The sequence below is a fragment of the Buteo buteo genome, chromosome 8 (assembly GCF_964188355.1).
Source record: "Buteo buteo chromosome 8, bButBut1.hap1.1, whole genome shotgun sequence".
NCBI classification, from domain to species: domain Eukaryota; kingdom Metazoa; phylum Chordata; class Aves; order Accipitriformes; family Accipitridae; genus Buteo; species Buteo buteo.
The window spans coordinates 14534608-14543589 of NC_134178.1; positions in this window are offsets into that span (position 1 = coordinate 14534608).

An 8982-nucleotide genomic window follows, 5' to 3' on the forward strand; every position below is an offset into this window, starting at 1 on the left:
TAAAAAGGGCGAAACTAATAAATAAATTATTCCCTCTGGAACAATAAATGGCTTTGGACACTGTCTTGAGTTAATTTGCTTATGTTTAATCCACTGAAATACCAGTGTGCCATTAACAGAGGGGACAGCTATAGGCGAGAGCTGAGAAGGAAGATCTGCTTTCTTTAGTTCATAGCCTAGAGTTCAGGCTTCCTTTTTTGCATCTTTGGTTTTCCAGAGTATTTCTTACACAATTCCAGGACCCAGGGGAAAAATTCACACACGTATTTTGAATACAATTTTTCACTGGACTTTGATTCATTGCAGTATTAATTAAACTCAGCATGAGTACAACCAGAGCTGGGTTTCTTCCCATATCACAGACCAACCAGTGACTGCGAGCCTGCATTCACCTGCAGGTTGCGTACCTACAAGGCTCCCCGTTTTGAGAAATGATGGATGTTGCAGCAGCTGTGGGTGAACAAGGACCTCGTTGCAGCCTCAGGTCTGGAACTGGGCCACATCTTTCATTGACTTACATTCTACCCATCTTAGCCGAAAAGGCAAGCTACGTTCCTAATCAGTACATCACGTTTCACTCTTGGTTGATTTGGCAGCTAATCAAAAAATTAGCAAAATGCTATCTATCTGAGCTAACGCGTCCCGTTTGCCTGCAAACTCGCTTTCACCTGGCCCACAAATGCTCACAGCACGTACGGCTTGAACACAGGCTGCGTGGCTCCAGGTGTCCGAGGGTCTGTCCTGTGGGCACCTTGCTGGGACTTGAACTAGCCAGGTCAAAACTGAGGCAACACGTGTAGGCGTACATCAGGCACTGCTTTTATGGCACGACAGGTATATTCACCGACATCAGCCTGAAAACGGAGGATACACTGTCACAGAAATTATCTGTCAGGAATCTACACGTGGTCAAAACTAGTGAGGTTTTTGTGTTGTGCTTCCAGGTGGCGTTTCTTCCATAAACACAGCTCTTCATTGGTAGCCATTGGGGGGTTGTATGGTTTCACATAAACACTGATAATTTGCTGAAAGAAGAGAAACAAGCAAGAAAGGCAGAAAAAAAAGTGTTATTCTCCCTCTAATGCTTACATAACCTTCTAGTAGATGAAATATAACCTCTTTTGGTTAGTGCTTTTTCAGTTATCCAACATTACAAACTCCAGTGTTCAAAAAGGTAAAAAATTGTAAGATTATCTTAACAGACATAATATTTAAAATGGTAAGATACTTTTCAATAGATCTTGTGCTCCTAAATTGGTAAGATGGCAAGATCAGCCTCCAAGCACTGTTTGAGTAAGAGCTTCATTATTTCTACTAGGATACTTGAAATCTAATGCTTCATTAGGTTATAGGACAGTAGGATGAAGATATTTTCTACAGCCCATATGTCTGTGAAGTTCTGCTTTGATTTATATGGGAAAAACAGCTAATAAACTGTAAATGCAAAATTTTAAATAATGAGTTTTGGTGGGTAATGATCTCGGCCTCTGAGACATTTTGAAACTGCTTTTCAACAGTTTCAGGTAGCATTTTCTCACAATGTATCAAAGTATATTATCCTTTATACTTGCTCTGAATGTTACAACACTAGGTTATTATGTAACGTACTATAATCAGATTTCAAATGAACAGGTACTTCTTTAAATGTGCTTTATACTTAAGCAAATTTTAATTTACCAGAATTCAGTTTTCTCAGTGAGAACTTAGCTTTCTATTCTGTACCCTGTCCCTTGCCTCATCAGTCATTTTGCTGTACTAAATCTTGGCCACCCATTGCGCCACATCCCAAGGCAAATCTCTGTTTCTGATTGCTCAGGTTCTTTAGAATTTGCTTCTTCTGAAATGCCCATAAGAATTAACTCTAACTCAACCTTGTTTGATCTTTATTTGGAGATTGGAATAAACTGAATCAAATTAAAGCCATTTAAATTTTGAGTTAAGTGCCATAAAATGATTCTGTGCAATCAAACTAATCCACTTCAAATTATACCATTAGCTAATTTAGATTAGCTTCCAAAGTAGACAAGTCTCAGCTATAAAGCTAAAGATAACAGATAAATATGAAGAGAAAAGGAAGCAATGCAGCATTATTGTTAGGTTGGGTAAGGCTTCAATATCAGTGAACACGTGGACTAACCACTAGAAAGGTTTTTGTAACTGTCACCAAAAAAAAATAGAAGCCACAAGGAGGAAAATTAAAGTTATACATTAAGTTATTGTGTTAGTATTAATGGAGAGTTATTCTCAAATGCAAAAGACAAACACAAGGGAGACGAGAAGACTTTTGATAATTTACGCTTAAATTTATAATATAGAAATATGCATTTAAATATAAATTTGATTTAAATTTTAGGGCCATAAATCTGAGTTTTAGTGAAATTGACCCCAGGGACAGACAAGGCAGGACTGGAGCAGAGAGGTAGATTACAGAGTTTCCCACAGAGATGGCTGATTTTTTTGTCAAAGGATGGGATGGGACAGAAATGGGAACGGGTAGGGAGAAGAGAAGGGGTCCAAGAGACCCTGTAAACTCCTATAGCACGTTCTGGAGGGACTGAGGTATACCTTTGCAGAAATGCTGAAGAAGCAACTGTAGAGAGCTGATCTCTAGGAGACCCCACAGAAGGCAGCCAGGAGGAGGGAGAATTCAAGGCGACAGCGGTTTGGTGGTTCAAAGGCCACAACGTGCCTCCAGTGTGAAGGCTGGAGGCAGATGGAGCACCCTTCGGAGATTTGCTTCCAGAGCCACCTCCCCACATCCCCGCGAGGGTGCTTCTGCCCGAGGGAGAGGGTGGGACGCGGGACAGCACGGAAAGAGAAAGACAACCGTGACCGCTAACAGCGCACTCAGCGAGTCGAGAGATGAACAGGAGGAGGAAGATGGGCAAGAGCACTCGTGCTGTGATAAAATGTCAGAAAAAAATACAGCTGGGAAGAAAAAGGGGAAGCTGGAATAAAAACCCGTCTGAGAGATCAGAGACAGGAGCCCTTTTAGGGGCAAGGGAAGGAAGAGAACAAAAGCAAAGGTCTTTCTACTTTTCCATAAGCTGTTTCTTCTGTTCCCCAGAGTTCCAGCTGGTTTTCACCTTTTTGCAAATACTTGGTTCACGTTTGCCTTCCATATGGCAGGGGAGTGAACTTCAAATTACTTGATAGCATCATAACCCTTCTAAACTGAATATTCAGATTAAGTTATTGGATTCAAAGTATTTTTTATAAAAATCATTAAAAGTAGGTAAGAATTTAAGCAAATTCAATGGAGCAAATTATTTAAGCAAATACCAAAATGAACGGAGAAGAAAACCAACCAAACAAAAAAATCCCACAACCCCCCCAAACAAAATAAAAAAAAAGCCCAAAACTAACAATCCTGAGAAAACAAATCATTAAAACACATACCACCTCCCACACCTGACTTCTAATATACATTTTTTCTTAAATTGGTAAGTCAGTGAAAATCAGTTTCTATTATTTTATTTTGTTATGGAAACAAAGAAGGGAAGAAACAGCATTAACCATGATTCAGTTCCCTGCCGGTATTAAAACACTGCGTCTACTCAGATACAATTTTATAAGATGTTGATAGATTATTGCTCCCTTCATACCAAATTTTACATCATGTTAGATAATTTCTGTAAAAGGACCGAGGATAGCAAAAACATTAGCTAACTCTTCAGAGAAAATTATGTTACACAAACCCAAGAAAAGTTGCTGTTACACAAACTAACCACAAGCCTACACCCTCCAAACAACATGCATATTTTATTAGCGTAATGCAGCAATAACGCTGTTTGAATTTTGCTGAAAAGTGGTGGAAGAAGAGCAAGACAGTCACATTTTCATCAACATTTTCTTTTTAATTCTGTGAATTTTGCAACAAGAATTGAATGCATTGTGATACCAATTTAGGAAATTTTGTCTTTAAGCACAGGAACGGAGCTGCGTGCTTAAGGTCATGGGTGTGCACAAATACCTTTCCCAAATTAGAGTCTATGAGCATTATAAGAGCTACTCAGCACATTGCACGATCATCTTAAAACCATTTGGTTTTGTAAATGACACATCGTTGAATTCCATTTAACACAGTGGGCTGCAAAGCCGCTATATTTACTCCTCATTGAACAATAATAACCAGGGCGTGCAAGCTACCAGTCTAATTCCAGAGACACGCTCAACCTGCTGCCTGCGTGTAGCTGTTTGCTGCCCAAGAGAAGAGCGGGGGGAACCACATCTCCCTCCAAGGGAGGGACGCTCTTATGCAACGACCAGTAGCCATCAGCAGAGCTGGCTGAAATCTTTCTAGGCAAATTTGCTTCATTTGGAACTGAAAGGGGGAAAAAAAAAATCTTGCTGGTATGGTAAGGCTCTCCTGGTTCTCAGTGAACAGAAGCAAATACAAGGACTATTTACGTGAAATAACCCATTTCATAGGGGGATTTTTTATTTTGCCTTGGTCTTGTTGTGATCTATGAAAATTGATGCTTTCCTTTAAATTTCTTAAGACTCAGGTTATTTGGAAACTAAAGGTCAAAGGCACACGCAGGAAGGCCTCTGTACCATTTGGTACTCTATGCCAAATGGTCATGCTGTTGCTGGTTAACAATTTACCATAATGACATCCTGTATTTTTATATTAATGCTGAAACGGAAAGGATTGATTTTCTTTTTTTGGTAAATATTCCTCCTATAAAACTGCAGATCAGGTCAGAGCTGCTCAAATGCATGCAAACAGATTTCTTTAACTTTCACTGTGAAGAAAAGGGGGAGCTATCAGCCAGACAGCTCTTCCTTCAGTTGTACTTCATGGGAAAAAAAACCCTGTTATCACTCAAGCCAGCCGGCACAGTACCTTTTCCATTGAGCCTGCACTGTATTTTTTTTTTCCCCACCATATTCTTGTCCAGACTTACTCAATGTCTAGAAAGAAATGGTTCCTGCATATTGAAAATTATAACTGCATCGGAAGAGTAGATGGATTTCATAGAGGTTTAATTTCTTTACTTTTCTTTTTTTTTTTTTTTGCCTTAGCTTAAATTCTTTACTTTCTTTGAGCTTTATTCACTCTGCTTTCTTCCTGTCACGTTCCACTCTTGACTGACGTGTACAAGTGTTTCTGCTTTCCATGCTGTATCAAATGCAGTCTCACTGCGGTCATCTGATACAGCAGTTCAGCTATTTCTGTGAGGTTTTTCTCTGGCATGGATTTTGGTTAGCTCCAGAAATCTAACTTGCTTATGGACCTCCAATGCGCCAGCTCTAGAAACTTGCATTTTATATTCCATTACTCCACCGACATGACTGAGAAACATCCCCTGCAAACATATCTTACTATTTTTACAAATCCTTCTAATAGCATTACATTCTCAGATTTCTTCCATTGGCGGCTGTGGGATTTTTTCAATGTCTCATTATTATTAATAGCTGTTCATCCTTCATATCTCTTACCTCAAATTCACTTTCAGTTATTTCTGTGTTGACAGTTGCAGCCTCTGCACTTTATCTAATCTACCGCGGATGTCTTCCCTTTCTTGAATTACACTCTCCTGAAGCATCATAGACTGAGTTAGCAGTTTTGTCTTTCTTCCTCCAGAAATACAGCACAAATTTCACCTTCACTACTTTGTAGCAAATGGCTTTTTAAATTCCATAATGAATGTCAAAATATCCTTTCAGTTTTCTCAAGCCGAAGAATTCAGCCTTGTGAGTTTTTTTTGGTCATGGTATACCTAGACAAAGTCCAGAACTACTGGACTCAAGTGTACTTTCACTGGTTTTCTCATTTCTTCAGCAGACAAGAGTATTGTAAGCTTTTACTTTGTCTCTTTACTTGAGACTAGTCACAAACAACACAGTGCTTTTCCTCCATTTCCAGAGTGAATGAGCAGAGATACCCGTTCAGGAGATGTACAATATTTTGCCTTATTTGCTATGTCAGTTTGTGCCCAAAAGAGAAATTATTCAAACTTCATGGAAGAAATCATAACCAAAAAGATACAAGACTGAAACAATCTTTTATAAAAGGCTCCATTATTACAGGTGTTTACAGGGTGTGTTACACACAGACAGAAGTAGTGAAGCAGCTTGTCTAAATCTACGCTGAAAATCTGGCACAGAGCTGGGTATAGAGGTAATTTTCAAGAATCAGCTTAGTGCCTTAACCCTCATCCCACACACACAAAAAATAACCAGGGGTCAACATCGCTTCAGTGCAGATGGGAAGGGGGCTGCACACACATGAATTTACTCTCCCCTCTCGTGCCCAGAGGCAGGTACTGCTCTAGCCACTGTTATTGGGAGAATGAAGAGGGTACGTGTCTGAAGACATTTCCTTCCCTCCTCTTCAAACCCATGTTTAAGAAATATTCCCTCCTTCTTCTAAATTAATACTTGAGGGGAAATCACATCAAATGCACAAGTGTACTGGATTTAAAAAAACAGGCTTGTTTAATAAATGCATCTTCAGTGTACCATACCAAAATAGATTTCATTAAAAATTTCCCTTAAGAGAAAATCTTAAAATAAAGTTTAAAAAAAAAAAAAAGAAATAATCAAATGCTGAGGCACTTGTTTTAATTGGCTTTAACTTCTGCAGTCTAAATGCAAAGTATGAGGCCCATTATAATTTGGATGGCTGCTGCTTCTAAACATAGTGTCAGAATTCAGTGAATGAAGAGAGGGGTGGCAGGCCAGCACACACGCTGCCAAGCGAAACAGCTACTCCAGCCGCGCTGCAAAAATCAAACGCACACACAGAGCGGTAGCTATAATTAGACTTGAACAAACCATGTCAGATGTGTTAAGAACCCACTTTAATTCAGATATTTCTTAAGGTTTTTCAAGTATGCACTTTCTACTGAGTTGGACTGAAAACTATTTCAGATAGTGATGAAGAGGTACCTTGTCAGGGATTTCTTTCCAAACCAGAGTTAAAACAAGTCAGTAGAAATGTGCATGCTTAGAGCTACTTTTTCCTGGTTCTCCTATTACCCCTCCTAAATCCTTCTCTCTCTTGTTCGGCTTTTAAAGCATGCCTTCTTGAACTCACAGCTGTGTGAGTTTGGCCAACATTCAAAAAAAGGGACAAGGAGCTTTTTATGTAATACAGCTGAAGCCGAATGCAGATTTGGTGATGAAGGAGACAGTTGCAGGACAGGCAGGCTTTGATAAAGCCCTTACATGGTCATAGAAAAGATCTTCAGTATCTTCTCCCCAACTACAGCAAGCACCCAAGTTTCAAAGGCAACAGCTACAGCAGAAAGCAGCACAGGCAGCTTTTTGTACCAAGAAGTAGCCAGAAAGTTTTCTCCTAACTTTCAATAGTTAGAACTGATTAATGCCCCTAAGATTGAGGGTGCTTGTTCTCTTCAGTATCTGTTATGCATTTTGATTAAGCATTATCCATACGTTCTCTAAGGCTTTCTTTTCAGTCTTTGGTTCCAATGAGAGTTACGGGAACAAGATACATCAGCTTAGTAGTGCAAAGCATAGAAAAGCTTTGACTTTGTCAGTTTCAACTTCAATTCAATTTCAATTTTTCAAGCAAAACATTTCACAATATTTCACCTCAAGAATAAAAAGGTGAGTAGAAGGTTTCACTACTCTATATCAGCATATACTTTTAAGTTCCTCTACATGCTCTTTGTCCCTTCTTATTAAATAAACAGCCTGAGTCTTTCCAGTCTCCCTCCATGAGAGCTCTTCCATTCCCTTCATCCTTTCTTCTCACTCCGTGCTTGAGTCCTTCCCCCTGGACTTTTTCACCGAGCTGCAGATATCCAACTGCAGGCAGCGTGCCGTTCAGTGAATTCCCCAGCCTGGTGAGGTGCCTCTCAAGTTTCTCACAGCTTTCATGAACTTTGCCCAAGTTTACCGCCCCGTGTCATTTATGGGATTTGCCATTGTGTTCCTCACCCTCTTTCCAAATGTCTAGTAAGGATACAGGTCCTAATCTAGGACCTTTTCCTTGTCACTTGAAATACTGTTATTGCTTTTGTTTGCATTGTGGTAACTTCTGTCCTCTAAAACAGCGTCCTGCTGTCCCTCCCTGCCCCCAGGCTCCCATGGAGCACCTCCTCAAGAGCAGAAACCATTTATGCAGGTGGCTTCGAGCCTTCTGTACACAGCCAGAGCTACGCAGTCAGGGCAGGAATTATCCTGTTCCCTTTGCTTTCCAGATGATGGAGCAGAGTAAAAGATCTACACTTCTCTGTCAATAATAATGTTTGCTTGCTTTTCATTTAAATAAAAAATATAGTGTGCTTTCATTATTATTTGTTCTATTATCAGACACTACAATTTTGTTTGCCATTTATCTCCTCACCATCACTTTGGGAGGATGTTTTTTTTTTTTTACTTGTACCACACTGGTTTCTTTCGCCAACCAACTGCACCTTTACTGAGGAAGTCAAGAGGACATGTCAAGCTTTTGATAGCTCTTGAAGCAAGCTGACCCAAACAATCAAGGGCTCAGGGTTTCTGGTCTGAATTTACACAGCAATGAAGCAAATGTCTGGTAAAATGATTTATGGCATTAATCTTCCTTTCCTTTTCCATGGTACACACTGATTGCGCCACATCCAAAATGAGCTTAAACGGGCTTAGCTTAATCTTCACCAAGCATTTGCATCATGTCACAGAGAAGGTACCACTTATTACCTGAAGGTAGGAACAGAGAACATTTTTAAGCAAGAGGCTCAAAACCTTCTTACACCGCAGGTGAAAATTGGTCAGCTTACAACAGAAATATGTTGGGTTCAAGTCAGTAATTACAAGACCAGCCATCAGCGCTAAGGACATACCATATTCTTTTTGCCTTGGACATAAATATATTTCAACTGAGAAGAGTCAGAGAAAAATGAGAGAAGTCTGGACTTCAGCACTTCCTAGGTTAGACAATTACAGACAGCTGTACTTTGGACCACAACGGATTGTGTCTCCCAAGTTTTGCCCTGGGCAACATGGGCTTTTTGCTCAGGGAAGATT